Source organism: Bombina bombina, chromosome 3 (assembly GCF_027579735.1).
Source record: "Bombina bombina isolate aBomBom1 chromosome 3, aBomBom1.pri, whole genome shotgun sequence".
Lineage (NCBI taxonomy): Eukaryota > Metazoa > Chordata > Amphibia > Anura > Bombinatoridae > Bombina > Bombina bombina.
This window is the reverse complement of record NC_069501.1, coordinates 448,039,040-448,066,206: the sequence shown is the minus strand read 5'-3', so window position 1 is coordinate 448,066,206 and position 27,167 is coordinate 448,039,040.

Here is a 27,167-nt window from a genome sequence, read left to right as displayed (position 1 = left end):
AGCTTTATCTTGATGGAAAATCAGATAAGGAGACTCACAAGAGAGAGCAGACAATTCAGAAACTCTTCTATCAGAAGAGATGGCCAAAAGAACAACACTTTCCAAGAAAGTAGTTTAATGTCTTAAAAATGGCATTGACTCAAAAGGAGGAGCGTGTAAAATCTTTAATTCCAGATTAAGACACTACAGAGGAGAAATTGATTTAATGACAGGATTAAGTAGAATTAAAGCCTGAACATAACAGTAAATATCAGAAAGATGAGCAATCAAACTACTGGCAGACAAAACATTATCCAAACCATCCTAAACAAACTGAAGAATCCTAAGAATTCTAAAAATACCAGGAGTAATCATGAGAAGAACACCATGAAATATAAGTTTTCCAAACTTTGTGGTTGATTTTCCTTAAAACAGGTTTGCCGCCCTGAATCATAGTGTTAATCACAGAGTCAGAGAAACAGCTATGACTGAGAACTAAACATTCAATTTCCATGCCATTAAGTTTAGAGATTTGAAATCTTGGAGGGAACAATGGACCTTGAGACAGAAGGTCTAGCCTTAGCAGAAGAGACAATGGCGGGCAACTAGACAACTGGACAAGGTCCACATACCAAATCCTGTGAGGCCACGCTGGGGCTATCAGAAACACAAACGATTGTTCAGTTTTGATTTTGGATATAATCCTGGGAAGTAATACCAGAAGGGGAAAAATATAAGCAGGTTGGTAAGACCAAGGTACTGCTAGAACATCTATTGCCTCCACTTAAGAATCCCTGGACCTTGAAAGGTACTAGGGAAGTTTCTTGTTCAAACGTGAGGCCATCAGAACTATTTCTGGAAGGCCCCACATCAGAATTATACAATAGAACACATCTGGGTGGAGAGACCACTCCCCCGGATGCAGAGACCGACGGCTGAGATAATCCACTTTCCAGTTGTCTACACCTGGAATGTGAATCACATTGATTAGACAGGAATTTGATTCTGCCCAAGTAAGTATTCAAGAGACTTCCTTCATAGCTAATGAACTGTGAGTTCCCCCTTGATGATTGACATATGCCACTCTTATAGTGTCTGTCTGAAAACAAATGTAGGATTCTCTCTGTAACAGAGGCCAAGCCTGAAGGACTCTGAAGAGAGCATATGGTTCCAAAATACTGATTGGTAACCTCGGCCTCTCAAGGATTCTAAACTCATTGTGCTGTCAGAAACCCCCAAACAGCTCCCCAACCTGTAAGACTTGCATCTGTGGTGATCACAGATCAGGTGGGATGAGCAAAGAAAGCCCCTTGAAGAATGAAGTGATGGTTTAACCACCAAGTCTGAGGAAGTTGTGTGTTGGGATTTAAGAATATCAGTTGTGATATCCGAGTGTAATCCTTGCACCATTGGTGCAACATGCAAAGCTGTAGAGGTCTTATATGAAAATGAGAGAAGGGGATTGTGTCCGATGCTGCAATCATGAGACCTAACACTTCCATACACATAGCCACTGAAGGGAATGATAGACAAGCTGAAACCAATTTTAGTAGTCTCCTTTCCATTAGAGATAGTCATGGACACTGAATCTATCTGGAAATCTAAAAAGGTGACCTTTGTCTTAGGAATCAAGAAACTCTTTGGTAAATTGATCCTCCAACCATGTCTTCGAAGTAACGACAATAGCTGTTTCGTGTGAGATTCTGCTAAATGAAAAGATTGAGCTAGTACCAAAATATCGTCCAAATAAGGAAACACTACAATACCCTGCTTTTTGATTACAGATAAAAGGGCACCAAGAACTTTTGAGAATATTCTCGGAGCTGTTAGGCCAAATGGAAGAGCGACAAATTGGTAATGCTTTTCTAGAAAAGAGAACCTCATCTGGGTGGATTGGGATGTGAAGGTAACCATCTTGTAAGTCTATTGTGGACATAAAGTGACCTTGCTGAACAAAAGGCAGAATAGTCCTTATAGTCACCATCTTGAAAGTTGGGACTCTTACAAATCGATTTAAAGTTTTCAGATACAAAATTGGAACAATGAAAAGATTTGAATAAAACCCCAATCCCTGTTCCTGTAGAAGGACTGGTACAATTACCCCCAGGAGTTCTAGATCTGAAACACATTTCAGAAATAATTGTGCCTTTACTGGGTGACTTGGGACATGGGTTAGAAAAAAATCTTCCTATAGGTGGTCTAATTCTGAATCCAATTCGATACCCCTGAGAAATTATATTCTGAATCCATGGATTTTGGACAGAGTCTGAACAAGATTCCTGAAAGTGCTTTAGTCTGACCCCTACCAGAGGAATTGGATTGGGGACCGCACCTTCATGCTGGTTTAGGGGCCGAATTCTATTTCTTATATTGTTTGAATTTATTCCAATTTGGAGAGGGTCTCCAGTTAGAGCCAGGGGCTTTAGGGGAGGGAGTAGTTTTCTGTTCTCTATTCTGACAAAAGGAACAAAAACGATTGGTAGCTTTAAATATTCCTTGTCTTGGGGAAGAAAAACTCCTTTACCCCCAGTAACTGTGGAAATAATTGAGTCCAACTGAGAACCAAAAAGGTTTTACCTTGAAAAGATAGAGATAGTAATCTAGTTTTAGAAACCATGGCCTCTATTTATCAAGATCTGTCGGACCTGGTCCAACAGACCTCGCTGAATACGGCGAGCAATACGCTTGCCGTATTCAGCATTGCACTAGCAGCTCACAAGAGCTGCTGGTGCATCACCGCCCCCTGCAGACTCGCGGCCAATGGGCCGCCAGCAGGGGGGTGTCAATCAACCCGATCGGGTTGATTTCCGGCGATGTCTGTCCACCTGCTCAGAGCAGACGGACAGGTTATAGAGCAGCGGTCTTTGTGACCGCTGCTTCATAACTGCTGTTTCTGGCGAGCCTGTAGGCTCGCCAGAAACACGGGGCATCAAGCTCCATTCGGAGCTTGATAAATATGCCCCATTATCAGCATTCCAAGATTTAAGCCTTAAAGCTCTTCTACTAAAAATGGCCAAATACATAGATTTAATGTTGATTTTCATAACATCAAAAATTGCATCACAAATGAAATGATTCACATATTGAAGTAGAATAATAAATGTTAAAATAAACCTGGACTTCATTCTAACATAAAAATATCTTAAAATTCTATATGCAATGGTAAATAACCAGCTATAAAGGTTAGGGAAAAAATATCTAGTCTGCTCTTAAAATAACAAATATATACTTATAGAGGTTCATTCTGGTACAAATAACATTTTTAAAAAAAATAAAAAAAAAGAACAAGCTCATCACTATATCATACAAAGCATAGTCTAAAATCACCTGATTTATTATAAACAATCCAAACCATTACTCCTATTTTTTCTGGGTTGCACATAACACACAATACCATGTGCAGGAGTTCATCGGAGTGAAGCATCTGTTATCGATTATTTCGATTAGTTGTTGCAACTCTAATAAAATATCAAAACAGGAGCCACATAATTGAGCTGAAGAAAACAGATCAGCTTTCTTACAATAAACATACTTAGCTTTTGTAGAAATATGTTCAGGCAGCTCAGTTTCTGGGACAGGCGCAAACTGATACATTATAGCAAAAAAAAAAATGTAGTTGCAAATATATATAACAAGCCTCTTAACTAGTAAACTTTTGAGGAATGAGAAATACTGCCATCATAATAAAGTTGCCATGAAAAAAACTATTGCAAATATATAGGAGCAAAAGACTCTTTTGTGTTAAAATACATTGATCAATACATATCAGTACAGGGAGTGCAGAATTATTAGGCAAGTTGTATTTTTGAGGATTAATTTTATTATTGAACAACAACCATGTTCTCAATGAACCCAAAAAACTCATTAATATCAAAGCTGAATAGTTTTGGAAGTAGTTTTTAGTTTGTTTTTAGTTATAGCTATTTTAGGGGGATATCTGTGTGTGCAGGTGACTATTACTGTGCATAATTATTAGGCAACTTCACAAAAAACAAATATATACCCATTTCAATTATTTATTTTTACCAGTGAAACCAATATAACATCTCAACATTCACAAATATACATTTCTGACATTCAAAAACAAAACAAAAACAAATCAGTGACCAATATAGCCACATTTCTTTGCAAGGACACTCAAAAGCCTGCCATCCATGGATTCTGTCAGTGTTTTGATCTGTTCACCATCAACATTGCGTGCAGCAGCAACCACAGCCTCCCAGACACTGTTCAGAGAGGTGTACTGTTTTCCCTCCTTGTAAATCTCACATTTGATGATGGACCACAGGTTCTCAATGGGGTTCAGATCAGGTGAACAAGGAGGCCATGTCATTAGATTTTCTTCTTTTATACCCTTTCTTGCCAGCCACACTGTGGAGTACTTGGACGCGTGTGATGGAGCATTGTCCTGCATGAAAATCATGTTTTTCTTGAAGGATGCAGACTTCTTCCTGTACCACTGCTTGAAGAAGGTGTCTTCCAGAAACTGGCAGTAGGACTGGGAGTTGAGCTTGACTCCATCCTCAACCCGAAAAGGACCCACAAGCTCATCTTTGATGATACCAGCCCAAACCAGTACTCCACCTCCACCTTGCTGGCGTCTGAGTCGGACTGGAGCTCTCTGCCCTTTACCAATCCAGCCACGGGCCCATCCATCTGGCCCATCAAGACTCACTCTCATTTCATCAGTCCATAAAACCTTAGAAAAGTCAGTCTTGAGATATTTCTTGGCCCAGTCTTGACGTTTCAGCTTGTGTGTCTTGTTCATTGGTGGTCGTCTTTCAGCCTTTCTTACCTTGGCCATGTCTCTGAGTATTGCACACCTTGTGCTTTTGGGCACTCCAGTGATGTTGCAGCTCTGAAATATGGCCAAACTGGTGGCAAGTGGCATCTTGGCAGCTGCACGCTTGACTTTTCTCAGTTCATGGGCAGTTATTTTGCGCCTTGGTTTTTCCACACGCTTCTTGCGACCCTGTTGACTATTTTGAATGAAACGCTTGATTTTTCGATGATCACGCTTCAGAAGCTTTGCAATTTTAAGAGTGCTGCATCCCTCTGTAAGATATCTCACTATTTTTGACTTTTCTGAGCCTGTCAAGTCCTTCTTTTGACCCATTTTGCCAAAGGAAAGGAAGTTGCCTAATAATTATGCACACCTGATATAGGGTGTTGATGTAATTAGACCACACCCCTTCTCATTACAGAGATGCACATCACCTAATATGCTTAATTGGTAGTAGGCTTTCGAGCCTATACAGCTTGGAGTAAGACAACATGCATAAAGAGGATGATGTGGTCAAAATACTCATTTGCCTAATAATTCTGCACTCCCTGTAAAAGCAACGATGCGTATATATAGCCCAAATCGTAGATGTGGGCAATGAGTGAAGAGGGGGCAGGTTATTTTAAAAAAAGTGCACGATTGGGAAGCATGGCAAAATTATGACGTATCGATTGACCTTTTAAAAAATGTCATCAAGTGCACGATTGCGCTAGAAAATTTAATATTTTTTTTTTTTAAAAGCTCCGCAAACGGAGGTTAGTAAAAAACTAAGAGTGTGCCCCCTTAAAAATTGTGGAACGTTTCACTAATTTTTGCGTGTCATCTGCTATATATAAAAACTTTTATATGGCCGTTACATATGTTTTTTTTTTAATAAAAATAACATTTATTTTGCCACATATTTGATGAGGTATAATGCTTGTGTTAGGGCTTTAAATATACACAGATATAAAAATATAACTTAACGAAAAGTGCCCAATCATAGCTAAGTGTCCAAAATTTCATACTTACCGTAAGACACCCATCCACACATAGCAGACAGCCAAACCAGTACTGAAACATATCAGCAGATTTAATGGTATAGGAGTATAATGTTGATCTTTAAAGGGAGGCAGAAGATGAATCCTGAATTTAGAGAAAGCCGTATGAAAAGATTTCCCAGAGGTGAAAAACATTGCGTCATCAGGCAAAACTCCCCTCTGACAATCACTATACTCTGAGGGGAACTGGGATTCAATATACACAGAAGCAACTTTCACAGAAGACATTAAGCACGTCATGCTTCAACCACCAAAGTCTTTAAACTGAGGTATGTGTGGGGTGGGAGGGGTATTTATAGGCTTTTGAGGTTTGGGAAACGTTTTCTCCTGGTAGGATTGTATACTAGTGTCTGCTCCTTTTTTTTAACCAGCCCCTTTAAGTAGGTGTCACAGACTGCCTCTTCAACAGTGCTAAACTGGAAGCTTCTAAGTAAGTTTTTAAAAGGTTTTATACTGGATTTTTAGGTCAGCATCTGTGCATATTATTCTTTATAGTAATGTCTATTACATGCAGTTATATGAAACTTGGTGTATACTGTCCTTTTAATAAATAAACTGTGCATAAAAAAAAAATCAATGCACACAAAAAATTTAGAGGAATAATAATATTAAGATTCAGTCCCAAGGCTATATTTATTAATTTAAAAATATGTAAAAAAACTAAATTTATGCTTACCTGATAAATTCCTTTCTCCTGTAGTGTAGTCAGTCCACGGGTCATCCATTACTTATGGGATTATAACTCCTCCCTAACAGGAAGTGCAAGAGGATCACCCAAGCAGAGCTGCTATATAGCTCCTCCCCTCTACGTCATACCCAGTCATTCGACCGAAACCAAACGAGAAAGGAGAAACTATAGGGTGCAGTGGTGACTGGAGTTTAATTTAAAATTTAGACCTGCCATAAAAAAACAGGGCGGGCCGTGGACTGACTACACTACAGGAGAAAGGAATTTATCAGGTAAGCATAAATTTTGTTTTCTCCTGTTAAGTGTAGTCAGTCCACGGGTCACCCATTACTTATGGGATACCAATACCAAAGCTAAAAGTACACGGATGACGGGAGGGACAGGCAGGATCATTACACGGAAGGAACCACTGCCTGAAGAACCTTTCTCCCAAAAACAGCCTCCGAAGAAGCAAAAGTGTCAAATTTGGAAAAAGTGTGAAGTGAAGACCAAGTTGCAGCCTTGCAAATCTGTTCAACAGAGGCCTCATTCTTAAAGGCCCAAGTGGAAGCCACAGCTCTAGTAGAATGAGCTGTAATTCTTTCAGGAGGCTGCTGTCCAGCAGTCTCATAGGCTAAACGTATTATGCTACGAAGCCAGAAAGATAGAGAGGTTTTTGACCTCTCCTCTGTCCAGAATAAACGACAAACAGGGAAGAAGTTTGGCGAAAATCTTTAGTTGCCTGTAAATAAAATTTCAGGGCATGGACTACGTCCAGATTGTGCAGAAGTCGTTCCTTCTTTGAAGAAGGGTTAGGGCACAATGATGGAACAACAATCTCTTGATTGATATTCCTGTTAGTGACTACCTTAGGTAAGAACCCAGGTTTAGTACGCAGAACTACCTTGTCTGAATGAAAAATCAGATAAGGAGAATCACAATGTAAGGCCGATAACTCAGAGACTCTTCGAGCCGAGGAAATAGCCATTAAAAACAGAACTTTCCAAGATAACAGTTTGATATCAGTGGAATGAAGGGGTTCAAACGGAACACCCTGTAAAACGTTAAGAACTAAGTTTAAGCTCCACGGCGGAGCAACAGTCTTAAACACAGGTTTAATCCTGGCCAAAGCCTGACAAAAAACCTGAACGTCTGGAACCTCTGACAGACGTTTGTGCAAAAGGATGGACAGAGCTGAGATCTGTCCCTTTAAAGAACTAGCAGATAAACCCTTTTCTAAACCTTCTTGTAGAAAAGACAATATCCTAGGAATCCTAACCTTACTCCATGAGTAACTCTTGGATTCGCACCAATGCAAATATTTACGCCATATTTTATGGTAAATTTTCCTGGTAACAGGTTTCCTCGCCTGTATTAAGGTATCAATTACTGACTCCGAAAATCCACGCTTTGATAAAATCAAGCGTTCAATCTCCATGCAGTCAGCCTCAGAGAAATTAGATTTTGATGTTTGAAAGGACCCTGAATCAGAAGGTCCTGTCTCAGAGGCAGAGACCAGGGTGGACAGGATGACATGTCCACTAGATCTGCATACCAGGACCTGCGTGGCCACGCAGGCGCTATTAGAATCACCGATGCTCTCTCCTGTTTGATCCTGGCAATCAATCGAGGAAGCATCGGGAAGGGTGGAAACACATAAGCCATGTTGAAGGCCCAAGGTGCTGTCAGAGCATCTATCAGAACCGCTCCCGGGTCCCTGGACCTGGACCCGTAACAAGGAAGCTTGGCGTTCTGGTGAGACGCCATGAGATCCAGATCTGGTTTGCCCCAACGCCGAAGTATTTGGGCAAAGACCTCCGGATGAAGTTCCCACTCCCCCGGATGAAAAGTCTGGCGACTTAGAAAATCCGCCTCCCAGTTCTCCATGCCTGGGATGTGGATCGCTGATAGGTGGCAAGAGTGAGACTCTGCCCAGTGAATTATCTTTGAGACTTCCATCATCGCTAGGGAACTCCTTGTCCCTCCCTGATGGTTGATGTAAGCCACAGTCGTGATGTTGTCCGACTGAAACCTGATGAACCTCAGAGTTGCTAACTGAGGCCAAGCCAGAAGGGCATTGAAAACTGCTCTTAATTCCAGAATGTTTATGGGAAGGAGACTCTCCTCCTGAGTCCATGATCCCTGAGTCTTCAGGGAATTCCAGACAGCGCCCCAACCTAGCAGGCTGGCGTCTGTTGTTACAATCGTCCAATCTGGTCTGCTGAAGGGCATCCCCTTGGACAGATGTGGCCGAGAGAGCCACCATAGAAGAGAATTTCTGGTCTCTTGATCCAGATTCAGCATAGGGGACAAATCTGAGTAATCCCCATTCCACTGACTTAGCATGCACAATTGCAGTGGTCTGAGATGCAGGCGTGCAAAGGGTACTATGTCCATTGCCGCTACCATTAAGCCGATTACCTCCATGCATTGAGCCACTGACGGGTGTGGAATGGAATGAAGGACACGGCAAGCATTTAGGAGTTTTGTTAACCTGTCATCTGTCAGGTAAATTTTCATTTCTACAGAATCTATAAGAGTCCCTAAGAAGGGAACTCTTGTGAGTGGCAATAGAGAACTCTTTTCTTCGTTCACCTTCCACCCATGTGACCTTAGAAATGCCAGTACTAACTCTGTATGAGACTTGGCAGTTTGGAAACTTGACGCTTGTATCAGAATGTCGTCTAGGTACGGAGCTACCGATATTCCTCGCGGTCTTAGTACCGCCAGAAGAGAACCCAGAACCTTTGTAAAGATTCTTGGAGCAGTAGCTAACCCGAAGGGAAGAGCTACAAACTGGTAATGCCTGTCTAGGAAGGCAAACCTTAGGTACCGGTAATGATCTTTGTGAATCGGTATGTGAAGGTAGGCATCCTTTAAATCCACTGTGGTCATGTACTGACCCTTTTGGATCATGGGTAAGATTGTCCGAATAGTTTCCATTTTGAATGATGGAACTCTTAGGAATTTGTTTAGGATCTTTAAATCCAAGATTGGTCTGAAGGTTCCTTCTTTCTTGGGAACCACAAACAGATTTGAGTAAAACCCTTGTCCGTGTTCCGACCGCGGAACCGGGTGGATCACTCCCATTAGTAAAAGATCTTGTACACAGCGTAGAAACGCCTCTTTCTTTATCTGGTTTGCTGACAACCTTGAAAGATGAAATCTCCCTTTTGGAGGAGAAGCTTTGAAGTCCAGAAGATATCCCTGAGATATGATCTCTCATGCCCAGGGATCCTGGACATCTCTTGCCCAAGCCTGGGCGAAGAGAGAAAGTCTGCCCCCCACTAGATCCGTTTCCGGATTGGGGGCCCTCACTTCATGCTGTCTTAGGGGCAGCAGCAGGTTTTCTGGCCTGCTTGCCCTTGTTCCAGGTCTGGTTAGGTTTCCAGCCCTGTCTGTAGCGAGCAACAGTTCCTTCCTGTTTTGGAGCGGAGGAAGTTGATGCTGCTCCTGCCTTGAAGTTACGAAAGGCACGAAAATTAGACTGTCTAGCCCTTGGTTTGGCTCTGTCTTGAGGCAGGGCATGGCCCTTACCTCCAGTAATGTCAGCGATAATTTCTTTCAAACCGGGCCCGAATAATGTCTGCCCTTTGAAAGGTATGTTAAGCAATTTAGATTTAGAAGTCACATCGGCTGACCAGGATTTAAGCCACAGCGCTCTGCACGCCTGAATGGCGAATCCGGAGTTCTTAGCCGTAAGCTTAGTTAAGTGTACTACGGCATCAGAAATAAATGAATTAGCTAGCTTAAGGACTCTAAGCTTGTCTATAATTTCATCCAATGGAACTGAGCTAATGGTCTCTTCTAGAGACTCAAACCAGAATGCCGCCGCAGCCGTGACAGGCGCAATGCATGCGAGGGGTTGTAATATAAAACCTTGTTGAGTAAACATTTTCTTAAGGTAACCCTCTAACTTTTTATCCATTGGATCTGAAAAAGCACAGCTATCCTCCACCGGGATAGTGGTGCGCTTAGCCAGAGTAGAAACTGCTCCCTCCACCTTAGGGACCGTCTGCCATAAGTCCCGTGTGGTGGCGTCTATTGGAAACATTTTTCTAAATATAGGAGGGGGGGAAAAGGGTACACCGGGCCTATCCCAGTCCTTGGTAATAATCTCTGTAAGCCTCTTAGGTATAGGAAAAACGTCACACCGGTACCGCATAGTATCTATCCAGCCTACATAATTTCTCTGGGATTGCAACCGTATTACAATCATTCAGAGCCGCTAATACCTCCCCTAATAATACACGGAGGTTCTCAAGCTTAAATTTAAAATTTGAAATGTCTGAGTCCATTTTATTTGGATCAGATCCGTCACCCACAGAATGAAGCTCTCCGTCTTCATGTTCTGCCAATTGTGACGCAGTATCAGACATGGCTCTAACATTATGAGCGTACTCTGTTCTCACCCCAGAGTGGTCGCGTTTACCCCTAAGTTCTGGCAATTTAGATAAAACTTCAGTCATAACATTAGCCATGTCTTGCAAAGTGATTTGTAAGGGCCGCCCTGATGTACTTGGCGCCACAATATCACGCACCTCCTGAGCGGAAGATGCAGGTACTGACACGTGAGGAGAGTTAGTCGGCATAACTTCCCCCTCGTTGTCTGGTGAAATTTTCTTGACATGTACAGATTGGCTTTTATTTAAAGTAGCATCAATGCAATTAGTACACAAATTTCTATTGGGCTCCACATTGGCCTTTGAACATATTGCACAAAGAGATTCCTCTGTGTCAGACATGTTTAAACAAACTAGCAATTAGACTAGCAAGCTTGGAAAATACTTTTCAAATAAATTTACAAGCAATATAAAAAACGTTACTGTGCCTTTAAGAAGCACACAAAACTGTCACAGTTGAAATAACAATGAACCGGATTAGTTATAGCAACCAAATTTTCACAGTAAATGCATTAAGTTAGCAAAGGATTGCACCCACTAGCAAATGGATGATTAACCCCTTAATACCAAAAAACGGATAACAATTAAAAATATAAACGTTTTTATCACAGTCAAAGCACAGTCTCACAGGTCTGCTGTGAGTGATTACCTCCCTCAAAACTAGTTTTGGAGACCCCTGAGCTCTGTAGAGACGTCCTGGATCATGCAGGGAGAAAAAGGCAGACTGTGACTGAATTTCTACTGCGCAATAAGCGCCAAAATAGGCCCCTCCCACTCATAATACAACAGTGGGGAAGCTCAGTAAACTGATTTAATTCATAACAAACGACAGCCATGTGGAAAAATAATGCCCATAAAATTTTTCACCAAGTACCTCAGAGAAAAAAACGATTAACATGCCAGTAAACGTTTTAAATATAAAATTATGAAATGTTATTAAAAAGCCTGCTGCTAGCCGCTTTCACTGCAGAATAGGCTATAAATTATATGTATACAGTATTTTCTTAGTGAAGTGCCATTCTCCAGAAATACTTCAGTGTAAACATACATACATATCAGCCTGATACCAGTTGCTACTACTGCATTTAAGGCTGCACTTACATTACATCGGTATTAGCAGTATTTTCTCAGTCAATTCCATTCCTTAGAAAATAATATACTGCAACATACCTCCTTGCAGGTGAACCCTGCCCGCTGTCCCCTGTTCTGAAGTTACCTCGCTCCTCAGAATGGCCGAGAACAGCAAATGGATCTTAGCTACGTCCGCTAAGATCATACACAAACTCAGGTAGATTCTTCTTCTAATGCTGCCTGAGAAAAAACAACACACTCCGGTGCCGTTTAAAATAAACTTTTGATTGAAGAAATAAAAACTAAGTTTAACAACCACAGTCCTCTCACACGTCCTATCTATTAGTTAGGTGCAAGAGAATGACTGGGTATGACGTAGAGGGGAGGAGCTATATAGCAGCTCTGCTTGGGTGATCCTCTTGCACTTCCTGTTAGGGAGGAGTTATAATCCCATAAGTAATGGATGACCCGTGGACTGACTACACTTAACAGGAGAAAGACTATGATAGTGTAATCCACTTATGAAAAAAGACAGGGAATCAAGCTCTCTTTTTACTTTTTATTTGTATAACTTATGGATTTTTGCAAAGCCATTTGTCAATATGCAAAAAATCCGATATAGAGACACTCTCTCACAAGAGAAACTATACATCAACTAACATTGCTGAATCAAATACGATTTAGGTGTCGGTAAATTATATACAGTGAAAACAAAAACAAAGCTGATCAAAATAATGGGAGTGACGTCACTATGAGATTGTTGGAGAAAGGGAAAATAAAAAAAACCTGCAACACCTTTCCAGAGGGCAGCCCCAACTCTGTGGAAGGGAAACGCTGTCATGGAAAAATTATGTAGTATCTATGCAGTTTTTTTTATTTATCCCTTTAAAGTTGATTATAACCACAGTGGACACTTACAAACCACATGCAGCATACAGAAAAAGAATGGTGTCAGGCATGTACAGTATATACACATTGTAGGCTGTAAGTGTAAAGACAATATGCAATGATGTGAACATAAGGAAAAATGAACAAAGAGTACCAATATTAATACTTTTTGAATGATCAAACAGTGGTGGGTTCACACATGGCTCTATCCATGAACCAATAACTGTAATTTGTGTCCCAATGTGAGCTCAAAGTAAGAAATGTTGTTTCCAGGCAAAAGTTTCCTTTTTTTATAAAAGGATTGCCAGCACTTTAGTATTTAAAGGGACATTGTACCCAATTTTTTTTCTTTCGTGATTCAGATAGAGCATGGCATTTTAAGCAACTTTCTAATTTACTCCAATTATCAAATTTTCTTTATTCTCTTGGTATCTTTATTTGAAATGCAAGAATGTAAGTTTAGATGCCGGCCCATTTTTGGTAAACAACCTGGGTTGTCCTTGCTGATTGGTGGATAAATTCATCCACCAATAAAAAACTGCTGTCCAGAGTGCTGAACCAAGAAAAAAGCTTAGATGCCTTCTTTTTCAAATACAGATAGTAACAGAACGAAGAAAAATTGATAATAGGAGTAAATTAGAAAGTTGCTTAAAATGGCATGCTCTATCTAAATCACGAAAGAAAAAATTTGGGTTCAGTGTCCCTTTAAGGTTATTCATATTGCCAAGCTTCCATTATTACCATAAGCTCAAGCTATGTTTAAGACTGTGGCAGACATGAAATCCGGCATGCTGGTGTGCTTTAATGAATGCTAAGTACACGCTGGAGCTGTAGGCGTGCAATCAAAAGGCAGCGTGTGAATTAGAGCACCTGATAACAAAAACAGAATTTATGTTTACCTGATAAATTACTTTCTCCAACGGTGTGTCCGGTCCACGGCGTCATCCTTACTTGTGGGATATTCTCTTCCCCAACAGGAAATGGCAAAGAGCCCAGCAAAGCTGGTCACATGATCCCTCCTAGGCTCCGCCTTCCCCAGTCATTCGACCGACGTAAAGGAGGAATATTTGCATAGGAGAAATCATATGATACTGTGGTGACTGTAGTTAAAGAAAATAAATTATCAGACCTGATTAAAAAACCAGGGCGGGCCGTGGACCGGACACACCGTTGGAGAAAGTAATTTATCAGGTAAACATAAATTCTGTTTTCTCCAACTTCGGTGTGTCCGGTCCACGGCGTCATCCTTACTTGTGGGAACCAATACCAAAGCTTTAGGACACGGATGAAGGGAGGGAGCAAATCAGGTCACCTAGATGGAAGGCACCACGGCTTGCAAAACCTTTCTCCCAAAAATAGCCTCAGAAGAAGCAAAAGTATCAAATTTGTAAAATTTAGTAAAAGTGTGCAGTGAAGACCAAGTCGCTGCCTTACATATCTGATCAACAGAAGCCTCGTTCTTGAAGGCCCATGTGGAAGCCACAGCCCTAGTGGAATGAGCTGTGATTCTTTCAGGAGGCTGCCGTCCGGCAGTCTCGTAAGCCAATCTGATGATGCTTTTAAGCCAAAAAGAGAGAGAGGTAGAAGTTGCTTTTTGACCTCTCCTTTTACCAGAATAAACAACAAACAAGGAAGATGTTTGTCTAAAATCCTTTGTAGCATCTAAATAGAATTTTAGAGCACGAACTACATCCAAATTGTGCAACAAACGTTCCTTCTTTGAAACTGGATTCGGACACAAAGAAGGCACGACTATCTCCTGGTTAATGTTTTTGTTAGAAACAACTTTCGGAAGAAACCCAGGTTTAGTACGCAAAACCACCTTATCTGCATGGAACACCAGATAAGGAGGAGAACACTGCAGAGCAGATAACTCTGAAACTCTTCTAGCAGAAGAAATTGCAACCAAAAACAAAACTTTCCAAGATAATAACTTAATATCAACGGAATGTAAGGGTTCAAACGGAACCCCCTGAAGAACAGAAAGAACTAAATTGAGACTCCAAGGAGGAGTCAAAGGTTTGTAAACAGGCTTGATTCTAACCAGAGCCTGAACAAAGGCTTGAACATCTGGCACAGCTGCCAGCTTTTTGTGAAGTAACACAGACAAGGCAGAAATCTGTCCCTTCAAAGAACTTGCAGATAATCCTTTCTCCAAACCTTCTTGAAGAAAGGATAGAATCTTAGGAATTTTTATCTTGTCCCAAGGGAATCCTTTAGATTCACACCAACAGATATATTTTTTCCATATTTTGTGGTAGATTTTTCTAGTTACAGGCTTTCTGGCCTGAACAAGAGTATCAATGACAGAATCTGAGAACCCTCGCTTTGATAAGATCAAGCGTTCAATCTCCAAGCAGTCAGTTGGAGTGAGACAAGATTCGGGTGTTCGAACGGACCTTGAACAAGAAGGTCTCGTCTCAAAGGTAGCTTCCATGGTGGAGCCGATGACATATTCACCAGGTCTGCATACCAAGTCCTGCGTGGCCACGCAGGAGCTATCAAGATCACCGATGCCCTCTCCTGATTGATCCTGGCTACCAGCCTGGGGATGAGAGGAAACGGCGGGAATACATAAGCTAGTTTGAAGGTCCAAGGTGCTACTAGTGCATCTACTAGAGTCGCCTTGGGATCCCTGGATCTGGACCCGTAGCAAGGAACCTTGAAGTTCTGACGAGAGGCCATCAGATCCATGTCCGGAATGCCCCACAACTGAGTAATTTGGGCAAAGATTTCCGGATGGAGTTCCCACTCCCCCGCATGAAATGTCTGACGACTCAGAAAATCCGCTTCCCAATTTTCCACTCCTGGGATGTGGATTGCAGACAAGTGGCAGGAGTGAGTCTCCGCCCATTGAATGATTTTGGTCACTTCTTCCATCGCCAGGGAACTCCTTGTTCCCCCCTGATGGTTGATGTACGCAACAGTCGTCATGTTGTCTGATTGAAACCGTATGAATTTGGCCTTTGCTAGCTGAGGCCAAGCCTTGAGAGCATTGAATATCGCTCTCAGTTCCAGAATATTTATCGGGAGAAGAGATTCTTCCCGAGACCAAAGACCCTGAGCTTTCAGGGATCCCCAGACCGCACCCCAGCCCACCAGACTGGCGTCGGTCGTGACAATGACCCACTCTGGTCTGCGGAAGCTCATCCCCTGTGACAGGTTGTCCAGGGACAGCCACCAACGGAGTGAATCTCTGGTCCTCTGATCTACTTGTATCGTCGGAGACAAGTCTGTATAATCCCCATTCCACTGACTGAGCATGCACAGTTGTAATGGTCTTAGATGAATTCGCGCAAAAGGAACTATGTCCATTGCCGCTACCATCAAACCTATTACTTCCATGCACTGCGCTATGGAAGGAAGAGGAACAGAATGAAGTATTTGACAAGAGTTTAGAAGTTTTGATTTTCTGGCCTCTGTCAGAAAAATCCTCATTTCTAAGGAGTCTATTATTGTTCCCAAGAAGGGAACCCTTGTTGACGGAGATAGAGAACTTTTTTCTACGTTCACTTTCCACCCGTGAGACCTGAGAAAGGCCAGGACAATGTCCGTATGAGCCTTTGCTTGTGGAAGGGACGACGCTTGAATCAGTATGTCGTCCAAGTAAGGTACTACTGCAATGCCCCTTGGTCTTAGCACCGCTAGAAGGGACCCTAGTACCTTTGTGAAAATTCTTGGAGCAGTGGCTAATCCGAACGGAAGTGCCACAAACTGGTAATGCTTGTCCAGAAATGCGAACCTTAGGAACCGATGATGTTCCTTGTGGATAGGAATATGTAGATACGCATCCTTTAAATCCACCGTGGTCATGAATTGACCTTCCTGGATGGAAGGAAGAATTGTTCGAATGGTTTCCATTTTGAACGATGGAACCTTGAGAAACTTGTTTAGGATCTTGAGATCTAAGATTGGTCTGAATGTTCCCTCTTTTTTGGGAACTACGAACAGATTGGAGTAGAACCCCATCCCTTGTTCTCCTAATGGAACAGGATGAATCACTCCCATTTTTAACAGGTCTTCTACACAATGTAAGAATGCCTGTTTTTTTATGTGGTCTGAAGACAATTGAGACCTGTGGAACCTCCCCCTTGGGGGAAGCCCCTTGAATTCCAGAAGATAACCCTGGGAGACTATTTCTAGCGCCCAAGGATCCAGAACATCTCTTGCCCAAGCCTGAGCGAAGAGAGAGAGTCTGCCCCCCACCAGATCCGGTCCCGGATCAGGGGCCAACATCTCATGCTGTCTTGGTAGCAGTGGCAGGTTTCTTGGCCTGCTTACCTTTGTTCCAGCCTTGCATTGGCCTCCAGGCTGGCTTGGCTTGAGAAGTATTACCCTCTTGCTTAGAGGACGTAGCACTTGGGGCTGGTCCGTTTCTGCGAAAGGGACGAAAATTAGGTTTATTTTTGGCCTTGAAAGACCTATCCTGAGGAAGGGCGTGGCCCTTGCCCCCAGTGATATCAGAAATAATCTCTTTCAAGTCAGGGCCAAACAGCGTTTTCCCCTTGAAAGGAATGTTAAGCAATTTGTTCTTGGAAGACGCATCCGCTGACCAAGATTTTAGCCAAAGCGCTCTGCGCGCCACAATAGCAAACCCAGAATTTTTCGCCGCTAATCTAGCCAATTGCAAAGTGGCGTCTAGGGTGAAAGAGTTAGCCAATTTGAGAGCATGAATTCTGTCCAAAATCTCCTCATAAGAAGAATCTTTATTGAGCGCCTTTTCTAGTTCATCGAACCAGAAACACGCTGCTGTAGTGACAGGAACAATGCATGAAATTGGTTGTAGAAGGTAACCTTGCTGAACAAACATCTTTTTAAGCAAACCCTCTAATTTTTTATCCATAGGATCTTTGAAAGCACAACTATCTTCTATGGGTATAGTGGTGCGTTTGTTTAGAGTAGAAACCGCCCCCTCGACCTTGGGGACTGTCTGCCATAAGTCCTTTCTGGGGTCGACCATAGGAAACAATTTCTTAAATATAGGGGGAGGGACGAAAGGTATGCCGGGCCTTTCCCATTCTTTATTTACAATGTCCGCCACCCGCTTGGGTATAGGAAAAGCTTCGGGGGGCCCCGGGACCTCTAGGAACTTGTCCATTTTACATAATTTCTCTGGAATGACCAAATTCTCACAATCATCCAGAGTAGATAACACCTCCTTAAGCAGGGCGCGGAGATGTTCCAATTTAAATTTAAATGTAATCACATCAGGTTCAGCTTGTTGAGAAATTTTCCCTGAATCTGAAATTTCTCCCTCAGACAAAACCTCCCTGGCCCCCTCAGACTGGTGTAGGGGCACTTCAGAACCAGTATCATCAGCGTCCTCATGCTCTTCAGTATTTTCTAAAACAGAGCAGTCGCGCTTTCGCTGATAAGTGGGCATTTTGGCTAAAATGTTTTTGATAGAATTATCCATTACAGCCGTTAATTGTTGCATAGTAAGGAGTATTGGCGCACTAGATGTACTAGGGGCCTCCTGTGTGGGCAAGACTGGTGTAGACGAAGGAGGGGATGATGCAGTACCATGCTTACTCCCCTCACTTGAGGAATCATCTTGGGCATCATTTTCTCTAAATTTTGTGTCACATAAATCACATCTATTTAAATGAGAAGGAACCTTGGCTTCCCCACATACAGAACACAGTCTATCTGGTAGTTCAGACATGTTAAACAGGCATAAACTTGATAACAAAGTACAAAAAACGTTTTAAAATAAAACCGTTACTGTCACTTTAAATTTTAAACTGAACACACTTTATTACTGCAAATGTGAAAAAGTATGAAGGAATTGTTCAAAATTCACCAAAATTACACCACAGTGTCTTAAAGCCTTAAAAGTATTGCACACCAAATTTGAAAGCTTTAACTCTTAAAATAACGGAACCGGAGCCGTTTTTATAATTAACCCCTTTACAGTCCCTGGTATCTGCTTTGCTGAGACCCAACCAAGCCCCAAGGGGAATACGATACCAAATGACGCCTTCAGAAAGTCTTTTCTATGTATCAGAGCTCCTCACACATGCATCTGCATGTCATGCTTCCCAAAAACAAGTGCGCAATAGAGGCGCGAAAATGAGGCTCTGCCTATGATTAGGGAAAGCCCCTAGAGAGTAAGGTGTCCAATACAGTGCCTGCCGGTTATTTTACATAATTCCCAAGAATAAAATAATTCCTCAAGGCTATGAAGTATAAAATATGCTTATATATCAATCGTTTTAGCCCAGAAAATGTCTACAGTCTTAAAAGCCCTTGTGAAGCCCTTTTTTTCTTATGTAATAAAAATGGCTTACCGGATCCCATAGGGAAAATGACAGCTTCCAGCATTACATCGTCTTGTTAGAAATGTGTCATACCTCAAGCAGCAAAAGTCTGCTCACTGTTTCCCCCAACTGAAGTTAATTCCTCTCAACAGTCCTGTGTGGAAACAGCCATCGATTTTAGTAACGGTTGCTAAAATCATTTTCCTCTTACAAACAGAAATCTTCATCTCTTTTCTGTTTCAGAGTAAATAGTACATACCAGCACTATTTTAAAATAACAAACTCTTGATTGAATAATAAAAACTACAGTTAAACACCAAAAAACTCTAAGCCATCTCCGTGGAGATGTTGCCTGTACAACGGCAAAGAGAATGACTGGGGAAGGCGGAGCCTAGGAGGGATCACGTGACCAGCTTTGCTGGGCTCTTTGCCATTTCCTGTTGGGGAAGAGAATATCCCACAAGTAAGGATGACGCCGTGGACCGGACACACCTATGTTGGAGAAATAAGAGTGATAACTCAGTATAACAGTCATTGGACACACACCCGTAACATTCTCAGTGATAATTGGCACTATCTCTTAGCAGACAAAAAAGTAGCTGAAGTATTAGGGGATTAACCTTTACTTACTGCCCGACGTGCCCCCAATTTAAAGGACAAATTAGTCTGTAGTGTTTTTGTCAAAAGTATGCCATCTGATTGGCTTTCAAAGGCGGCCCCACCGAAGGGATGTTTCCCTTTTGAAATTGTGTTTATTGTAAACATGTAGTTAAAACCAATAATTTTTCAACAGATGGTAAATAATATTTCAATCAATCACTTTATTAACCGTAAATCGGTTGGAGTTATCTACTTGCTTAATTGTTCATGCCCGGTGTTCTATGTAGGTAAAACTAAGAGGTTTTTTAAAGACAGAATACAAGAACACCGGGATGATATAAAGCATGGCAGAGACACCAGTGTAGCCTGTCACTTTAAGAACTGTCATAGGCAAGAATCAAACAGCCTTTGAATTATTGACATTGATAAAGGTATTATGCATAATCGTGGAGGCAATTAGATAAGAGATTGCTCTAAAAAGAAGCTACTTGGATGTATAGACTAAATACTTTATCACCCAGAGGGTTGAATGAATAGATAGAATTTGCCTCATTCCTATTAAATCTCACAATGCCTAGGGGACTGTGCACATTTTATTTTCTATTACAGAAGATAATGAAAAGATTACTAGGTATGTTTAGTTTTTGATCTTTTCCCTTTTTTGCTATTAAAAAGGGCAAGCTTATTTAATATGATAAGCTATTGTTGAAGAAGAATGCAAAAAAACAATTTATGTAAGAACTTACCTGATAAATTCATTTCTTTCATATTAGCAAGAGTCCATGAGCTAGTGACGTATGGGATATACATTCCTACCAGGAGGGGCAAAGTTTCCCAAACCTCAAAATGCCTATAAATACACCCCTCACCACACCCACAATTCAGTTTAACGAATAGCCAAGAAGTGGGGTGATAAGAAAGGAGTGAAAGCATCAAAAATAAGGAATTGGAATAATTGTGCTTTATACAAAAAAATCATAACCACCACAAAAAAGGGTGGGCCTCATGGACTCTTGCTAATATGAAAGAAATGAATTTATCAGGTAAGTTCTTACATAAATTATGTTTTCTTTCATGTAATTAGCAAGAGTCCATGAGCTAGTGACGTATGGGATAATGAATACCCAAGATGTGGAACTTCCACGCAAGAGTCACTAGAGAGGGAGGGATAAAATAAAGACAGCCAATTCCGCTGAAAAATAATAATAATCCACAACCCAAAACAAAAGTTTTTAATCTCAAAATAATGAAATTATAAGCAGAAGAATCAAACTGAAACAGCTGCCTGAAGTACTTTTCTACCAAAAACTGCTTCAAAAGAAGAAAACACATCAAAATGGTAGAATTTAGTAAAAGTATGCAAAGAAGACCAAGTTGCTGCTTTGCAAATGTGATCAACAGAAGCTTCATTCCTAAACGCCCAGGAAGTAGAAACTGACCTAGTAGAATGAGCCGTAATTCTTTGAGGCGGGGAATTACCCGACTCTACATAAGCATGATGAATCAAAGACTTTAACCAAGACGCCAAATAAATGGCGGAGGCCTTCTGACCTTTTCTGGACCCAGAAAAGATAACAAATAGACTAGAAGTCTTTCTAAAATCCTTAGTAGCTTCAACATAATATTTCAAAGCTCTTACTACATCCAAAGAATGTAAAGATCTCTCCTTTGAATTCTTAGGATTAGGACATAATGAAGAAACAACAATCTCTCTACTAATGTTGTTAGAATTCACAACCTTAGGTAAAAATTTAAATGAGGTTCGCAACACTGCCTTATCCTGATGAAAAATCAGAAAAGGAGATTCACAAGAAAGAGCAGATAACTCAGAAACTCTTCTAGCAGAAGAGATGGCCAAAAGGAACAGAACTTTCCAAGAAAGTAATTTAATGTCCAGAGAATGCATAGGTTCAAACGGAGGAGCTTGTAAAGCCCTCAGAACCAAATTAAGACTTCAAGGAGGAGAAATTAACTTAATGACAGGTTTGATACGAACCAAAGCCTGTACAAAACAATGAATATCAGGAAGAATAGCAATCTTTCTGTGAAAAAGAACAGAAAGAGCAGAGATTTGTCCTTTCAAGGAACTTGCAGACAAACCTTTATCCAAACCATCCTGAAGAAACTGTAAAATTATAGGAATTCTGAACGAATGCCAGGAGAATTTATGAGATGAACACCAAGAAATGTAAGCCTTCCAGACTCGATAATAAATCTTCCTAGACACAGATTTACGAGCCTGTAACATAGTATTAATTACTGAGTCAGAAAAACCTCTATGACTAAGAATCAAGCGTTCAATTTCCATACCTTCAAATTTAATGATTTGAGATCCTGATGGAAAAAAGGACCTTGAGATAGAAGGTCTGGTCTTAACGGAAGAGTCCAAGGTTGGCAACTGGCGATCCGAATGAGATCCGCATACCAAAACCTGTGAGGCCATGCTGGAGCCACCAGCAGCACAAACGTTCCATTAGAATTTTGGAAATCACTTTTGGAAGAAGAACTAGAGGCGGAAAGATATAGGCAGGATGATAATTCCAAGGAAGCAACAACGCATCCACTGCCTCCGCCTGAGGGTCCCTGGATCTGGACAGATACCTGGGAAGTTTCTTGTTTAGATGAGAGGCCATCAGATCTATTTCTGGAAGACCCCAGATTTGAACAATCTGAAGAAATACCTCTGGGTGAAGGGACCATTCGCCCGGATGTAACGTCTGGCGACTGAGATAATCCGCTTCCCAATTGTCTACACCTGGAATGTGAACCGCAGAAATTAGACAGGAGCTGGATTCCGCCCATACAAGTATCCGAGATACTTCTTTCATATCCTGAGGACTGTGAGTCCCACCCTGATGATTGACATATGCCACGGTTGTGACATTGTCTGTCTGAAAGCAAATAAACGATTCTCTCTTCAGAAGAGGCCAGGACTGAAGAGCTCTGAAAATCGCACACAGTGTTCCAAAATGTTGATTGATAATCTCGCCTCCTGAGATTCCCAAACCCCCTGCGCTGTCAGAGATCCCCATACAGCTCCCCAACCTGACAGACTCGCATCTGTTGAGATCACAGTCCAGGTTGGGCGAACAAAGGAAGCCCCTTGAACTAAACGATGGTGATCTATCCACCACATCAGAGAGTGTCGTACATTGGGATTTAAGGATATTAATTGTGATATCTTTGTATAATCCCTGCACCATTGGTTCAGCATACAAAGCTGAAGAGGTTGCATGTGAAAACGAGCAAAGGGGATCGCGTCCGATGCAGCAGTCATGAGACCTAGAATTTCCATGCACAAAGCTACCGAAGGGAATGATAGAGACTGAAGGTTTCGACAGGCTGAAACCAATTTCAGACTTCTCTTTTCCGTTAGAGACAAGGTCATGGACACTGAATCTATCTGAAAACCCAAAAAGGTTACCTTTGTCTGAGGAATCAACGAACTCTTTGGTAAATTGATCCTCCAACCATGTTTTTGAAGAAACAACACAAGTTGATTTGTGTGAGATTATGCAGAATGTAAAGACTGAGCAAGTACCAAGATATCGTCCAAATAAGGAAATACCGCAATACCCTGTTCTCTGATTATAGAGAGAAGGGCACCGAGAACCTTTGAAAAGATCCTTGGAGCTGTTGCTAGGCCAAACGAAAGGGCCACAAACTGGTAATGCTTGTCTAGAAAAGAGAATCTCAGAAACTGAAAGTGATCTGGATGAATCGGAATATGAAGATATGCATCCTGTAAATCTATTGTGGACATATAATGCCCTTGCTTAACAAAAGGCAGAATAGTCCTTATAGTTACCATTTTGAATGTTGGTATCCTTGCATAACGATTCAATATCTTTAAATCCAGAACTGGTCTGAAGGAATTCTCCTTCTTTGGTACAATGAATAGATTTGAGTAAAACCCCAGACCCCGTTCCAGATATGGAACAGGCACAATTACCCCAGCTGACTCTAGATCTGAAACACATTTCAGAAATGCCTGAGCTTTCACTGGGTTTATTGGAATGCGAGAGAGAAAAAATCTCTTCGCAGGTGGCCTTACCTTGAAACCTATTCTGTACCCTTGAGAAACAATGTTCTGAATCCAAAGACTGTGAATCGAATTGATCCAAATGTCTTTGAAAAATCGTAACCTGCCCCTTACCAGCTGAGCTGGAATGAGGGCCGCACCTTCATGTGGACTTGGGAGCTGGTTTTTACTTTCTAAAAGGCTTGGTTTTATTCCAGATTGGAGAAGGTTTCCAGACACAAACCGTTCCTTTAGGGGAAGGGTCAGGCTTCTGTTCCTTATTCTGACGAAAGGAACGAAAACGATTAGCAGCCCTGTATTTACCTTTAGATTTTTTGTCCTGAGGCAAAAATGTTCCTTTCCCCCCAGTAACAGTGGAAATAATAGAATCCAACTGGGAACCAAATAATTTATTACCTTGGAAAGAAAGAGCAAGCAAAGTTGATTTGGAAGACATATCTGCATTCCAAGTTTTAAGCCATAAAGCTCTTCTAGCTAAAATAGCTAAAGACATATACCTGACATCAACTCTAATGATATCAAAGATGGCATCACAAATAAAGTTATTAGCATGTTGAAGAAGTTTAACAATGCTATGAGTATTATGGTCTGATACTTGTTGTGCTAAAGCCTCCAACCAAAAAGTGGAAGCGGCGGCAACATCAGCCAAAGAAATAGCAGGTCTAAGAAGATTACCTGAACATAAATAAGCTTTCCTCAGAAAGGATTCAATCTTGATAACAAAAGATATAAGGAGGGTGGTGCATATAGAACATACACCACACTCCTAGGGGGCGCTAACAATAAGCAGCAAACAGGTAAGCAAATATATACAGATAATTAAGAGAATATACAATAAACCTAGCACACTTATATCAGATTATTAGAGATGATATGCTCACAAGTGGACCCAGATGATATTGGTATAATCAAATAACAAAATGTCCGCACAAAGAATAATCCAAAAGAAAGAAGGCAGCTCTCTGTCATAGGACGGTCATCCTGGTGTGGCGTGATCTAAAAGAAAAAGAAGCACAGAGGCGCCAACATGGCCTAGTAACGTCACAACAAGGATCATCTCTATCTGGCTGGAGACACCAGTGAGCTGGACCACTGTTTGATGTTCCAGGTTGCCACAATAGCACCATTTGGGTGCGCTACGCTTGTGAGTATATTTCCTATCCTGCTGATGTTTTGTATCCGACTGCCGTGACGTTACTAGGCCATGTTGGCGCCTCTGTGCTTCTTTTTCTTAAGGATTCAATCTTCCTATCTAAAGGATCCTTAAAGGAAGTACTATCTGCTGTAGGAATAGTAGTACGTTTAGCAAGAGTAGAGATAGCCCCATCAACTTTAGGGATTTTGTCCCAAAACTCTAATCTATCAGATGGCACAGGATAAAATTTCTTAAACCTTTGAGAAGGAGTAAATGAAGTACCCAAATTATTCCATTCCCTAGAAATTACTTCAGAAATAGCATCAGGGACAGGAAAAACTTCTGGAATCACCATAGGAGGTTTAAAAACTGAATTTAAACGCTTAGTAGATTTAGTATCAAGAGGACTAGAATCCTCCATTTCTAAAGCGATTAAAACTTCTTTAAGTAAAGAGCGAATAAATTCCATCTTAAATAAATATGAAGATTTATCAGTGTCAATATCTGAGACAGAATCCTCTGAACCAGAAAAATCCTCATCAGAAACAGACAAATCAGAATTATGACGGTCATTTAAAATTTCATCTGAAAAATTAGAAGTTTTAGAAGACCTTTTACGTTTATTGGAAGGAGGAATAACAGACATAGCCTTCCTAATAGATTTAGAAACAAATTCTCTTATATTAACAGGAACATCCTGAGTATTAGATGTTGAGGGAACAGCAACAGGTAATGGTATATTACTAATGGAAATACTATCTGCATTAGAAAGTTTATCATGACATTCATCACAAACTACAGCCGGAGGAACAGTTAACAAAAGTTTACAACAAATACACTTAACTTTGGTAGAACCAGCATCAGGCAGCGTTTTTCCAGAAGTAGATTCTGATCCAGGGTCAATCTGAGACATCTTGCAATATGTAATAGAAAAAACAACATATAAAGCAAAATTATCAAATTCCTTAAATGACAGTTTCAGGAATGGGAAAGAATGCCAATGAACAAGCCTCTAGCAACCAGAAGCAATGAAAAAATGCGACTGAAATAATGTGTAAAAAAGGTGGAGACAAAAATGACGCCCACATTTTTTAGCGCCAAAAAAGACGCCCACATTATTGGCGCCTAAAAATTTTTGGCGCCAAGAATAACGCCACATCCGGAACGCCGACATTTCTGGCGCAAAACGTCAAAAAAATGACATAATCACGAACAACTTCATTCTTGACGCCGGAAATGACAACAGAATTTTTTTGCGCCAAAAAAATCCGCGCCAAGAATGACGCAATAAATTGAAGCATTTTCAGCCCCCGCGAGCCTAACAGCCCACAGGGAAAAAAATAAATTTGAAAATTTTTAAGGTAAGAAAAAAATTGAATATTCATATGCATTAACCCAAATATGAAACTGACTGTCTGAAATAAGGAATATTGATCATCCTGAATCAAGGCAAATATAAGTTTAAAGACATATATTTAGAACTTTACATATAAAGTGCCCAACCATAGCTTAGAGTGTCACAAAAAATAAGACTTACTTACCCCAGGACACTCATCTACATATAGTAGATAGCCAAACCAGTACTGAAACGAGAATCAGTAGAGGTCATGGTATATAAGAGTATATCGTCGATCTGAAAAGGGAGGTAAGAGATGAATCTCTACGACCGATAACAGAGAACCTATGAAATAGATCCCGTAGAAGGAGACCATTGAATTCAAATAGGCAATACTCTCTTCACATCCCTCTGACATTCACTGCACTCTGAGAGGAAAACCGGGCTCCAGCCTGCTGCGAAGCGCATATCAACGAAGAATCTAGCACAAACTTACTTCACCACCTCCACGGGAGGCAAAGTTTGTAAAACTGAATTGTGGGTGTGGTGAGGGGTGTATTTATAGGCATTTTGAGGTTTGGGAAACTTTGCCCCTCCTGGTAGGAATGTATATCCCATACGTCACTAGCTCATGGACTCTTGCTAATTACATGAAAGAAACATTGTGTTTGGATACTAAGCATTCAATGTTAGGAGCTTCATGCATAAACTGTTTGCCTCCACTTTATTAAATAAAAGATTGATTAAGTGGATTTTATTCATGCAACTGCCTCCCAATTCGTTTTTTACTGTTACATTTAAGTAAGCATATTTAATATGATACGCTTTCTTGGAGGTTGTTGCATTAATATTATGTGTATTTTGTCCCCAAATTTCTTTGTTACAAACTGTCAAATAATGTTGTCTCAATGATGTGCGCTATCTGGATTAACTGCACCACAAGCGTTATAAAAATATTATGAT